Consider the following 15476-nt stretch of genomic DNA (forward strand, 5'->3'; position numbering starts at 1 on the left):
TATTAGTTCACCACACACTAAATGTAAATTATAGGCCTACCACTTACTGCATGAGAGCAATTTCTCATCATTCTGAACACACATTAGCTGGGGATGAGTATGTTTCTTTCAAGTCTATTACTGCTGTCATCGGATCAGTGTCCTTTGAAACTGCTTTTCTGTTATTTATTTTATTCAGAAGTTCAGATGCTCAATCACAAGCTTTTATTCTGTAAGTACCACAAAGAAGAAGATGAAAATGATGAATCGAATCATTGGTAAACCATGAGGCTTTGCTGACTTGTTTCTTTCCAGACTAACTTACTGAAATAACTATCCTGGAGTGCGTTTCCCGTACAACTATATAGCTCGCTGCTTAACTACCATAGTATGATGCATCGTTGGAGAAATCAACTAGCTAGTCACGACTGTTTCCCGAAACCGTATGTCGCAAAGTATCGTTCAACCACGTTGGTTTATGACGTCTCGCACGTGGTGGACTAATAACTTATTTTAATTAATCTGTTTGAGATCGAATTAACGCTAGATTTTGTCATATAAGTTACAGACATGGCATCTGAAGACCATTTCTAATTTTTCTCAGATATTTTGCTTTATTACCAGACTCAATATTTGGCTCGTTCTTACATAGTAGAGCACGGTCGCACATGCGCAGTCTTTAAAAACGGTGCTTTAAATCTCTTGACAAACTAAAAGACGTAAATTACATTTGTATGTATTCTAAATAAATAACACGGGTTGTACTGAATGTCAGCTTGCTTATTTTGCTAAAGATAAGGATTTATTCAGTCTACATCTCATGTAAACTAGAAACTATGCTTCTAACCACAGCTCGAGAGCTGTCGTTCCAACCACACAAGTTTGCGATGCTGTTTGCGAACGTTCGTTGGAACGATGGTTTCGGGAAACACCAAATCGTTGAACTATGCTGATAACGACGGAACTTGCGACCATAGTTGGCTAACGATGCTTGGTGCGTTTCCCGAAAGCATTATGGTCGCAAGTTCCGTCGTTATCAGCATAGTTCAACGATTTGGTGTTTCCCGAAACCATCGTTCCAACGAACGTTTGCAAACAGCATCGCAAACTTGTGTGGTTGGAACGACAGCTCTCGAGCTGTGGTTAGAAGCATAGTTTCTAGTTTACATGAGATGTAGACTGAATAAATCCTTATCTTTAGCAAAATAAGCAAGCTGACATTCAGTACAACCCGTGTTATTAATTTAGAATACATACAAATGTAATTTACGTCTTTTAGTTTGTCAAGAGATTTTAAGCACCGTTTTTGAAGACTGCGCATGTGCGAACGTGCTCTAGGCTACTATGTAAGAACGAGCCAAATATTGAGTCTGGTAATAAAGCAAAAATAACAGAGAAAAATTAGAAATGGTCTTCAGATGCCATGTCTGTAACTTATATGACAAAATCTAGCGTTAATTCGATCTCAAACAGATTAATTAAAATAAGTTATTAGTCCACCACGTGCGAGACGTCATTAACCAACGTGGTTGAACGATGCTGTGCGACATACGGTTTCGGGAAACAGTCGTGACTAGCTAGTTGAATTCTCCAACGATGCATCGTACTATGGTATAAGCAGGGAGCTATCTGGAAATGCACCCCTGGGCTGCGTTTCCCGTACAACGACGTAACTCGATGCTTCACTACCGTACGATCATAGACAGTATATAAACGAGTAGCCTATGCATAGTTGAAGAAACCAACTAGCTAGTCACCACTGTTTCCCGAAACCATATTGTTGCAAAGTGGTCGTTCAACCACGACGTCACGCACGTGGTGGAGTAATAACTTCTTTTAATTAATCTGTTTGAGATCGAATTAATGCTAGATGTTTTGATATAAATTACAGACATGGCATCTGAGGACTATTTCTCATTTTTCTCAGTTATTTCGCTTTATTTCCAGATTCAATCATAGGCTCCTTCTTACATAGTAGGCTACAGCACGTTCGCACATGCGCTGTTTTGTCTTCAAAAACGGTGCTTTAAATCTCTTTACAAACTCAAAGACGTAAATGACATTTGTATGTAGGCTATTCTAAATAAAAGACACAGGTTGTACTGAATGTCATCTTGCTTATTTTGCTCAAGATAAGGATTTATTAAGTCCACATGTCATGCAATCTAGAAACTATGCTTCTAACCACAGCTCGAGAGCCAACCACACAACTTTGCGATGCTGTTTGCAAATGTTCGTTGGAATGATGGTTTCGGGAAACACCGACTCGTTGAACTTGCAAGCATAGTTAGCTAACGATGCTTTCGGGAAACGCATCCCAGATAGTTGACGCCGGTAATGACTTCCATAGTATTTTTTTAGTCAATGGCTACCATAAATTGTCTGTTTCCCAACATTCTTCAAAATATCTTCTTTTTAGTTCAACAGATTGAAGCTCATACAGGTTAGGAACAACATAAGGGTGGGTAAATGTTCAGATCTTCAGGGTGTCTTTAAGTTCAGATCTGTTCAAAAATGGGGGATGAGGGTTTACAGGTTAAAGATGTTTTCTTTTTTCTTTTTTTAACTCAAAAGTATAATTTTGTCCATCAGAAGACGAGCATCACGTGTAGGCTATACTGCATGCTGCAATGATAAGTATGTTGCTCCTCCGTTTTCTTCTCTCTCCAGTGACCGTCCCTTCTTTTATCTTCTACCCCTTTACTCTGATTTCATAGTTACATTGATATTCAGCCCTACTTTTCCATGTTCATAAAAAATTAATAACACTTTTTTTTCCCTCTGAACTATTTCTACGCAGATCAAACTGAGTCATGGGAGTAATGAGAACAGGCCTTTTAAACTTTAGAATCCCAGCTGAATAAACAATTGAAAATCAGATGCTCTGGATAAGAACCCGAGCTATAATCTCTGCAGGACATCAGAAAGAATCAAACTACAACTTTATCCAATGAATAAATGTGGCAGTGCCTAAGTGTTGTTCGATGCTGTGTGAGTTTCTGTTAAATAGGGAGCTTCTTAGCCATCAGTGACTCTGCGCGCTGGCCTACGGTTTGGAACGTAAAACGCTGTTTGCTGGCCTGGCATTGCAGCTCTCTATGTTTTGGAACAATGCTTTTCTATTATGTTTGGTGGAGACATCTCACTAGTGTTCAGGAAGAGATTGATGTTTGTGATTACATTGTGTTGTTTTGATGTGATGGCTCTTTACGCGGCGGGGGAGAGAGAGAGAGAGAGAAAGATGTGATGAGAAAGTGATGATTCGTCACAGCAAGAACAACAATAACAGGCACGTGAATCACCTTCAGATGAAAGCATGGCAGAACATTATTGAGCTGGGATGATCAGACACTTAGATGTCATAACAGTGGTTTACAGTGAGGACATACAGCAAGTGTTACTGGCTTAAAACATCTTTTAGTGCTTAAGGGTTTATTTACTGATTTTTTTTTAGCTCCAAATGTTTCTCTGTGAGAATTGTTTTACCTTGAATTTCGTGTCTGACATACTTTGTGGCTAGTAAGGGCTTGCGTCCCAGTGCGAAACACACCTTAAGGTGTGTTTTAATTGAGAAGGTGTGTGCATGTTTTATCTTGCACAATTTTACATTGCATAATAGGATATCGAACATTTCCTCTACCTTCAAAAAAATATACTTTAAATGTATTATTATTATTATTATTAATTTATTTAAATATTTAGATTTATAATTATAATAACAGTAATAACAATAATAATAATTATTATTATTATTATAAAGGCATATTTTATATAAATTAAACTTTCATGAATAATCATTTCAATAACATAATAATCATTATTAATGAAAGTTTAATGTATATGAAATATATATATTTATAATAATAATATTTATTATTATTACTGTTAGTAAAATGACAATTATTATTATAACTGTTATTATTATTAATGAGAGTTTAATTTATTTAAATATATATATATTTATAATAATAATAATTATGTATTTATAATTATAATGACAACAATAATTATTATTATTTTAAACCATATTTTATAAAGATTAAACTTTAATTAATAATAATAATTTCAATAACAAAGCATGTTTTAATAATAATAATCTATCTATCTATCTATCTATCTATCTATCTATCTATCTATCTATCTATCTATCTATCTATCTATCTATCTATCTATCTATCTATCTATCTATCTACATACCTACCTCTACAGTTTATAATTACATGAAAATTCCAATTATTCATTCCATTCCATTAAATAAATCCAATTAATAAAAAAAGTGAAAGATCAAAGCAGTTTGTAAGATCATAGCTGTTCTCTATGATGATGCATGTAACATGTAAACAAAAGTGTTCTGTCACAGTAGACTGCACAAGAAATTACTGCTGACAAAAAGCCTTGGAATAGTGTTGTTGAATTATTTAAGGCATAACAAATGCTGAAGCTCGGCGCTCATCCCCCCAGTGCCCTTTCCAGGGCTATAAACCAGCCGACTCAACACAAACCACTGGAGCTCTTTCCGTATGCACCGAGGCTTGGGATGTAAATTGAACAACAACTGATTGCTGACCTCCCAAAACAGTTCATTAGGAACTTGTTTGAGTTTTGCAGACAGTTTAGGTTGAGCACATTTAATCAGCTTAATTGTTTGCATTTCCAGCCGAGCGTGTCGGAAATACACGGAAAAATCCAAGCTGATAGGTCGGACTGACCTCCTATCTGCCCCACTGAAGGCTGTTATTATCCTCCTAACACTGCAAACTTCAGCACTGATAGACAGAGCTGTGTTTTAAAACAAGAGCTGCAACATATTTGGTCATAAGGTTCGTCCCTATGGCGTTTCCTATAGAGTCAAAGAAACTATATGAAATTGTTTGAACTATATACAATATTGCAAGGCTGCCATGGATCGAGATATTTTAAAACAACAAGATGTTTAGTAATTAGTTTTTGGGTGAACTATTTTGAGAAACTCTTCCTTAACATTTATATAAAGCATTCAAAAACCATAGAAATACAATTTAAGTGCTATATTGAGGACAACATTTCTGATTTTCGGATGGATGGTTATGATGGCCTTAAGCATTCTGGAGCCTGAAAACTTTATCTGAACATGATTTAGCACACCGTTACGAGTTGAACCCTATATCCAAAACCATATGACTGCAATTTCCTTTTATTGTGAGAATCTAGTTTCATTAGCAAAGGTTCCAGTTATTGGTTGTCTCCATCTGCTTTTCTGCTTGTTTGATTGTTATAATAAGCAGACTGCTTGTCTCTTTGTCTGTCAACTGTTTGTATTATTTTGTGAAGCGACCTTGGGGTCTTGAAAGGCGCTATAAAAAATAAACATATTTTTATTCTTATTATTATACAATACCTGAAGCCAGAGAACATGTTATGACTTTTGTATACCTGAGGCTGTTGGGTACATTACAGGCACCTGGCAATTCAACAGTGTCCTCTGGCTTATCATAAAAAGTCTGTATTCTAGTTGAGCCCCTAGTGAATTAATTTTAATTTTTTTTTACGATTGTCAAATTTGTGGAAGTGAATGTGTTTTGTCATTTAAACACCATTATAATAATCATGCTAGTTGATATATACCATGCCACCATGTTTGTTTGCACCACAAGTTGGATCTGTTGGATTTACATAATGTAAATTCATCCATTTCTCCCAAAATACTTAAAAGTGTCCAGTGAACTGTGAGAAGAATAGAGTAAACTTTATAGTTTCCTACATAATGTGTATAATGTAAACACATTATGTAAAAAAATAGCCTAATTGAAAATTATACCCAATGCCTGAACTTAACAACTACATTAACTATTAATAAGCAGTAATTAAGAGTTTATTGAAGCAGAAGCTGTAGTTAATAGTCAGAATTGGACCCTCATCTAAGGTGTGACCGTATTGAATGTTTTCTAGTAATTCATTTGTATGTCTGTTTAAATGTCAGAAACCTAAACATTATGTGGTTGAAAAAACACTTAATTTGTGATATATTACATATTTATAAAGCACTTTACAGATTGATTCAGCTTTACAGTGATAACAGGAAAATAATGCATTTTGGCTGTTGTTCAGCTGAAGTCAGTTCAGTGTTTATTCAGTCCGTTGTAAAGATCGTCAATTATTAAATTAGTTCACTTCATCTATAAAGCAGTTCTGCAAAAAAAAAACTTAATCAGTAATCAGTTTTCATACAACAGATCAACTGAATACAGCAAGTACTGACAGATCAATAATATTGTTGAATATAAAAGAAAATTGTACGTATATTATCATACACATGTTACAGCAGTGTGCGTGGATAGCTGACAGATGTGGGTTTAATGTATTGAGATTTTGGTCTACCAATACAAAAAGTCTCTGAGAAACTGAAGGAAATGCAAAGTGTTGCACCCGTCCCCCACTCCCCCCTACAGAGCTCAAAAACTATAACATAACAAGAAAACCCCCTGCCTCTTTATTGAAGTCTTTATTAATAGACCCCATTTAAACATTTCTGTGAGGCTATCAAATTTTGACTTGTTGAATATTCTGAGTCGGTTCCCTTTGTGTCATTAAAATTACAGCAGGAAAATATTCTGACACATCAGTTTATTACTCTTTGATATTGCTATTCATTTTCAGAAGAAATGAACCATGAGAGATCTGTTTGGATCGTAGCTCTTTGCTGACTTCCATTCGTTTAGCGTTATCATTTGTTCTCTGGGGCTTGTTGATTAAACATATTAATGCCAAACGATAAAAAAAAAAAAAAAAAATGCTTGCAGGAAAACAGTGAAAACACACAGCTGGCGTTAAGCTAAAAACTGTAGTAATGATGAGGCTTACATCAGCTTACATTAACGCTGCGGTGCTGCTGACAAACTTTAACCCCTGCAATTAATTGCTCGTTCCTGCCGTATTCGGATTGCTCCGGGTGTCTGAACCCCTATCTTGAGCCTGCAGACCCCAGTGTGAAAGCAGAGAGTGATTTTATCAGCTGGCTTACTCAGTCAGGAATCCACAAGCTCAGCTTTCGCCCAGTAATACCGTGCGACAGAGTGATTTAACGCAGTAAGGCTGTTGTCACTGGCTCCTAAATGAAAGCTGACAGGATCATGGGGTCTTCCTTTGCCTCCACAAACTGCCTGAAAGAGGAAATCAAACACCCAAAGTGATAGAAAAGCTACTCGCCATGAGGTTGCCTAGTTGAAATAGTCTACTCTTGAATTACCCAACTGGCGTCAATGCCATGCTAACAGCATGTCTGATTGGTAGTTAAACCGCAAGAGTTTTCCCAGCCTGGCTGCTGTAATTCCAAGGTGATTGGTTTGTGTGGTTTTTTGGGTTTGTTTTGCTCAATCAAAAATGGTTAATATATCAATTTGTTACGCCAATGTTTTAGTCGCTTGAAATGTCAGACACACTCTTAACACTAATCTAATAAGCGGCTCGTAATTAATCATCTCAGTAGTTAATTAATTTAAAGTTCCCTGTGATTTAGAGGCGGAGAAAGAAACATCAGACTTTATCTGTGTTCTGCACTAACTAAGAAAGAAAGATAACACTTTATAATAGTAAAGACTCATCCTGGTGGAGTCTACACTCTTAAAAATAAAGGTTCTTTATAGGCATCAATGGTTCCATTAAGAACCTTTAACATCCATGGAATCATTGCGTTGCACTAAAGGTTCTTTATAGTTGAAATAGATTCTTTAGATTTTTTAAACGTTCTTGATACTAAAAGAAATTGTTTCTTTTAAGAACTGTTCACTGAAAGGTTCTTTGGGAAACAAAAAATTGGTTCTTATGGCATCACAAAAAAAAAACAACCTTTTATATTTAAGAATGTAGGGTTTATGATATCTAGCTTAAAGTTAACATATTGTAAATTGCAATTGTGATTTATTTCTGAAGGACATTGAATATTCAATTCGATTTTTTCTATTAATAGTTGATTGGATTATGAATAGCCAACCTGGGGTGCGTTTCCCGAAAGCATCGTTAGCCAACTATGGTCGCAAGTTCCGTCGTTATCAGCATAGTTCAACGATTTGATGTTTCCCGAAACCATCGTTCCAACGAACGTTCGCAAACTTGTGTGGTTGGAACGACAGCTCTCGAACTGTGGTTAGAAGCATAGTTTCTAGTTTACATGAGATGTAGACTGAATAAATCCTTATCTTTAGCAAAATAAGCAAGCTGACATTCAGTACAACCCGTGATATTTATTTAGAATAAATACAAATGTGATTTACGTCTTTTAGTTTGTCAAGAGATTTAAAGCACCGTTTTTGAAGACTCTACTGCTCTACTATGTAAGAACGAGCCAAATATTGAGTCTGGTAATAAAGCAAAATAACTGAGAAAATTTGAAATGGTCTTCAGAGACCATGTCTGTAACTTATATGACAAAATCTAGCATTAATTCGATCTCAAACAGATTAATTCAAATAAGTTATTAGTCCACCACGTGCGAGACGTCATTAACCAACGTGGTTGAACGATACTTTGCGACATAGGGTAGAGTGGGGTAAAACGCCCCCCACCTGTTTTTCCCAAAATAACCACCAAAAGTAGTCAAGATACATTTTTACTGTTGCTATGCACTACGTTGATAACGGGGATATACAAATCTCTATGGATAAGCTGACACCAGCGACACATTTGAAGAGAATAGGATTACATGGTAAATGCTATAATTTTCAGATATTAGTAAATAAGTGTTTAAGAGAATATTGTTCTGCAGGATATCGCAGTGATGTATGATAGATGAATAGTGAAGTCTGTAGTTTGAGATCATATATTATTTTATTTAATTTTAAAAATTAAAAAAAAAATTAAAAACTCATAGCTTGTGGGGTAAAACGCCCCCTACGCTGAGGGGTAAAACGCCCCCCGTGGGGGCATAGTTTCTCTATCATAATTACTATAATAAAATATTTCTGTCTATCAAATCCTTTGTTTTACACTTAATGCAGTATAACTAGGTGGTAAAATCTAAATATTTGAACAAAACATGAAAAAATTACCTCAAGTGAGCATTAACTAGCTAGCTTGCTAGCAAAGTTAGCTCACTGGTGGAAGGTAGTTAAATTGGGCTATTTTGGACATTGCTGAAATAAATATTAATATATATACATGTTGATACATTACTTGCCTTTTACCTTTAGAGATTAAAAACTATTGTCTGTTAATTTTGCTGTTGATCTATGAAGCAAACTGGTTGGTAAGAAAGGGGGCATTTTACCCCACCTTGGGGGGCGTTTTACCCCACCGCTGGGGCAAAACGCCCCCTTTGTACAAAAATATTTTCAGTGAAAATACTAATTAATTATGAAGGCTGAGCAATTTTAATATTTGGTGAATAACTCCTGCCATAGTCACTCAAAACCGGGATGGCAATTCTAGTCACATTTATGTTTTGTTTCACTGTAATGTCACATTTTCCTTAAGGGGGGCGTTTTCCCCCACTCTACCCTACGGTTTCGGGAAACAGTCGTGACTAGCTAGTTGATTTCTCCAACGATGCATCTTACTATGGTAGTTAAGCAGCGAGCTATATAGTTGTACGAGAAACGCACCCCTGATCTCACGGGAAAACGTGACTTTGTTATGAGGTGGCGATTTCGTATGAATTCGTACGATGTGAATCATACAAAAACGTAAGTTTATTAGGAAAAAAGTAAGCATGAAGGTCCACCCCGAACCTCTACATACCCGTCACTGTATGTGGTGTACGCAGATTTATATATGAATATGAATTGGCTACCAATTAGCCAAAACATATAATAGTTATGAATTGCCATGAGATTGTGTTGGAATATGTTCAGAATGGTGAGTAAGTTTCCAGTGGATTATGCAATGAAATGCAGTTTAAGACTAGATATACTGACTAGAGATTGCCCTGAAAACTATGAATACTCAAATACTTATAAAGCACATATTAAAGCCTTATTCTGCATGACCATATTCTACATCCCTTAATCCTACCCAATTCCTGAATTTAACTACCTTATTACAACTATTAATAAGCAGTACTTAGGAGTTTACTGAGGCAAAAGTCATAGTTAATAGTGAGAAAGGGACCCTAATCTATACCAACTATACTAACTTTTGTAAAAACGTAATTATCCCTATTAAACTTTAGCTTTCAAAACGTCATACTTTGTATCTGTACATCACCCCCAACATATCCCAGAGCAACATCGCTATTTGGAGAAGATTAGCAAGTCATTTCCCAGTGAGATCCAGCCTGTGGCATACTGCTGTGCTTGATCCGTTTTTCTGTGTTGAGTTTAGTATGCATCTCCTGTTGTGACAGAGCGAGCTTCAATATGATCTCAGAGCAGAGGCACCAAGGGCCAAGAGCTCGTTGGCACCAAACAATCATCTCTCTAAACTCAACAGTTTCTCAGGCAGTGCTGTTTAATTGGCGCATTGTCGACCCGGTGAGTGCAAAGGTTCTGCTAACAGAAACCGCACGTTTATTCAACTTTCCTCAGGTTTGAGATGGGCAGTGACCAATTGTACGTCCACCTGCCTCACCTTTATTTACAGGTAGGCGAGTGGCTCCATCATGCTCAGTGAATTGTGTAGCCGTAGAGCTCTAATGATTCCCAGCGCCTATTAAATCAATGGAGATTCACTCCGGGGAGTGATACTGGAAAGAGAATAGCAAATGGTGCTCACACACTGTGAGTCTATTAAAACCCAGTGACAGGACACAATGAATAAGAATTATGGCGAGCACCAAGCTAGCATTTATGAGCAATTCTGTGGCTTTTAGTTTTTTCATATTCCAGAGATGCTTGCAAATGAGCAGGGCTATTGCTATTGCTAGTTCCTGTCAAACAAGACATTAAAACCTTTAAAAATGTGACGTTTACACTATCTTTGCATGCTCACTGCAATGTTTCTGTTCGGTTTCTTATTCTCATGTTTTACCTTGGCTGTGTTCAAGATCATTTCCCTACATTAGACCACTAATATATTCCACTTGAAAGAGTGAATGAAAACGAGTGAGTGAATTCAGACACTGAGTGCCGGAAGGGCTGCTGCTTTTGCATAGTTTGTGCTGTTTAATAATCATTTGAAACTTAGCGAACTGGCAGCTCCAGTAGTAATGAAAAGATCTTGAAATCTATTATGGAAACCAGCTTGTATAAACCTTAATTAAACAATTTAATAATCAATTAAAAATGAATTTTTATACCTGTATGATATTACGCTGTACCCACATTGGACCAGTGGTTTGGAAAATGGATGGAAGGATGATTCAGCTGCGGGCACCTCTAACAATGCATTATGGGCAATCTCTAGCCGTTGAGCATACATCGGTTGTACATTCGTTATTGCGGTGCGTTATGGGATTGAATAAGTGCACTCCATAATGTCCATTATGATTTCAAACACCACTACAAATGGCTGTTCCCTCATATAGTGCCCTATTTAAGGGTATAGGGGTGATTTCGAACAGCCCTTCAAATCATAGACAGAGATTTACTTGGAGTCTGACAATGTGTCAAAATGAACTGAAATGACCTCCGGTGTGACGAGATAAACTCCATCCACTTGAGAACTGCACGCACAATAATTATAATGCAATCTGAAAAATGCAATTTACTACTGTCCTCAGAAACAGTTGGTTGCGGTTGCCAAACACTGCAGCAACTTGGCGCTTTACTCTGAATGCGTGTCCTGTAGCAGTCTTCCAAAAAGAGTGACTCTACCTGATGGCTTTACAGGTGAGAGATAAAAACAACATATTAAATTATAGGCTTAGCAGGTGAAAGATGAAAACAACATGGTTAATTATAGGCTTAGCAGGTGAGAGATGCAAACACCATGGTAAATTATAGGCAGCATGTTTTGAGACAATGTGATATAATGCAGTGAAGTCGTAGAGGCAGGAAAAAACTATTTGGTGTCATGATTCAATTTTACATTTTAAAATCATGCCCATAGCTCTCTCTGGCTGAGAAAAACACTTGGTGTGAATTTTATTTTTATTTGTATGAAACTAATATAAAATATATATATAAAAAATTATTTGGACAGCCAATATTTTACAATACAGTTACAATGCCTATTCTAACTCTAGTTGTTGGTTTGGAGTTTGCATGAATAACAAATGCTTACACTTTAGCCGTGAGATCACGGGCAATAAGTTAGGCAAAATTGTATGACCGAAAGCAATAAAAAGATCTTAAACATTAAAGGGATAGTTCACCCAAAAATGAAAACTCATGTCGTTCCAAATCCATAAGACTTTCGTTTATCTTCGTAACACAAATGAAGATTATTTTTTGATGAAATCTGAGAGCTTTCTGTGCCTCCATTGCCAACCACATCCATATGAATTGAGTGCTTTAGTCCAAATTTTTATGAAGAAACTCGATCGCTTTATATGATGAACAGATTGAATTTAGGCTTTTATTCACATATAAACATTGATCAAAAAGATCTTCATTTGTGTTCCGAAGATGAACGACATGGTTTGGATCGACATGAAGGTGAGTAATAACAAAATTACATTTTTTTTGGTGAATTATGCATTTAATGACACATTTAGACACTTTGTTGAAATACAGATTTCAAAAAGTTATTGCTGCTGAACAAAAAATGAGCTTAAACCAGCCTAATTTCCCTAAATCCTGGTATTAGGGAGAGCTATGCTGTTTTCTTCTTTTCAGCATTTATAATGTATATTCATATACATTAAAAAAAATTCCTATTATTCCTGACAACTAAGAGAATAACTACAAGTGTACTAGTATATTAATTACTAAAGCAATGATGATACTTTAATGTGTGCTTTTATTGGAACATGTTTGACACACATGTTTCTTAAACCAAAAGATGGGAGGAGGATTTGTAGTAGCCTGATGGGAGAGTAATGATGGGAAATGAAAAAGAAAAAAAAAAAACAGAATATTTTAAAATCGCTCCTGGTCATAATATGAGGTGTGACAAGAAAAGGAGTCCCAATGGTTTGCCTCTATCAGTCAGTTCTTTTACTAATGACTGTCCTGAAGGGGCAGCTCACATACGCCGGCGTCCTACATTCAGATCCGAGCAAGGGCGAAATCAATAGCCCTTACCAGAGATAATATCTCTCACAAACAAGACTTGATTTAAGATTGGAATAAATTCTTTGATATTACATCAAAGGACCTAAAAATGTCTCCGTAAAATATTACGTTCTTAAAATAAATAATCGTTCTCATTTAAAAAAAAAAAAAGATTAAGATTGATTAAGAACCCACAGCGAAATCTTGGCATAGTCTGCATGGCTTCTTATTTTAAACTTCTATATGGGTACGCAGTGTTGTTGAGCACAAAATTAATTGGTTTTCATTGACTCATGTCATTTATAGTAAACATTTAATTAAACAAATCTTTAGGGTACGGTGATAGCCATGGGATTTAAGCCTGAATGCTCCGTGCCAGTACAAAAATTCATTATAAATGAAGCATAGAGAGTAAAGAACTACTAATTGCATCGCAAAACTGGGCAGTGGTGATATGCTGCTAATTGCAATTGATTTGTCATAAAGAGAACCAGCATAATAAAGCTCTTGTTTACGATAAGCGAATGTTGGTATGAACGTTATCGCCCCAAAGCTTCTTAGACCTTTCTACAGGAATTAATCATAAATAATATTTTAATAATAAATGCATAATAATCATTATTACTATAATCATTATTATTATTATCAGTTTGTGGCATTGCGAGTGCCATGTGAATATGAATACTGATTAAAAATATCTCTCAGCTATGCCTTCAGAAGACTTGCAATAGCACAGAAATTCCATACAGTAATGAAAAAAAAAAAAGATTCACCATTTCTTTTGTGTTCAAAGAAAAACTAAATGAATGCAGTGGTGTTTCTGGGCTTGCTAGTGCTTGGGCCCCTATAGCACAATAAAATATGACAGACCACAAATAGCAGTGTCCAGACATATACTGTTTGAGCTTTCCCAGATCTTAGTGTCGCTCATTTAGAGGCTTATTTTGTCAGGCAAGGTTGCTTGTTTTTCTAACGAGATTTGGTATCCCTGACATGATTGTTTACTTGTTCTTTTCACAATTGCGACGCAGGACTGAATTATCCGCAAGAAGCTCTCACATCACCACACATGAACCGGTAAATACACCCTAATGGACTTGTTTGAACTACTATGGATGCACAGAAAACTACACCAATCTGATGTCCTCAAACTCAGAGGCGAGGTTTGATTCTCAAGCAGCTTCCAGGACCCCTGCCCATTAGTGTTGTTTACCTTAATACCAGCAGACACATGCCTGACATCAACTTCATTCTTTTCACGTCCACACACGTAGATGGGCTTTCAAACCTGTCCAATTATCATGTCCTGCGCGTGGTGTCAAGGGATACAACATTTTTCTCCACATTGCATCAGCTCTCGAATAGCTGCTAGATTCCACAACAGGCATTAAACGTCCCTAATTAATTATGTGATGAACTCTATGTTTTGAATACAGTGTGCAATACTAACTGAAATCAGAAATGTGAGTTTCAATAGACCTTATTCAGAGCAGCGCCCTGACAGGTATGAAAGTGAGGTTGTTGTGAGGGATAGACTTAATGTGTTTTCAATAGCATCTGCTGTAAAAAAACTTTTTTTTTTATCAGCTCATGTCGTCTGGAGGTTTTAGTTTACTGAAATTTCTTTGAAAGATATCTTTGCAGTGTTTCATCAGCAGGAAAATCCAAAACACATTAAATAACAGTACAACCCTCAAGAGATGCATGTGTGTCCCTCACATCCTCGCTTTCATTCCCGTTAAAAAACAAAGATGGCGCTGTTGTGAATAAGGTCTATATTATTGTATTTTCCAACATACATTGTAAAATATTAAAAGGATACTCCGCTTTTTTTTGGAAATAGGCTCATTTTACAACTCCCCCAGAGTTAAAGAGTTGAGTTTTACCGTTTTCGAATCCATTCAGCCGATCTCCGCATCTGGCGGTACCACTTTTAGCATAGCTTAGCATAGATCATTGAATCGGACAAGACCATTAGCATCTGTCTCAAAAAAATGACCAAAGAGTTTTGATATTTTTCCTATTTAAAACTTGACTCTTCTGTAGTTACATCGTGTACTAAGACCGACGGAAAATGTAAAGTTGCGATTTTCTAGGCTGATATGGCTAGGAACTATACTCTCATTCCTGCGTAATAATCAAGAAACTTTGCTGCCGTACCATGAGTGCAGCAGGCGCAATGATATGACGCAGCGCATGAAAATAGGCTAACTTCCGTCAACATAACCAACGTGACAACCTGCTTACCGGCAGAAACTACACAAACTTAGTCCCAGTCACGTTGGAAGTTACCGAGCTGGGGACTATTTTCAGGCGCTGCGTCATGTCATTACGCCTGGTTTCGTAAAGTTTCTTGATTATTACGCAGGAATGAGAGTATAGTTCCTAGCCATATCAGCCTAGAAAATCACAACTTTTCATTTTCCGTCGGTC

The sequence above is a fragment of the Rutilus rutilus genome, assembly GCF_951802725.1.
Source record: "Rutilus rutilus genome assembly, chromosome: 16".
Taxonomy (NCBI): Eukaryota; Metazoa; Chordata; class Actinopteri; order Cypriniformes; family Leuciscidae; genus Rutilus; species Rutilus rutilus.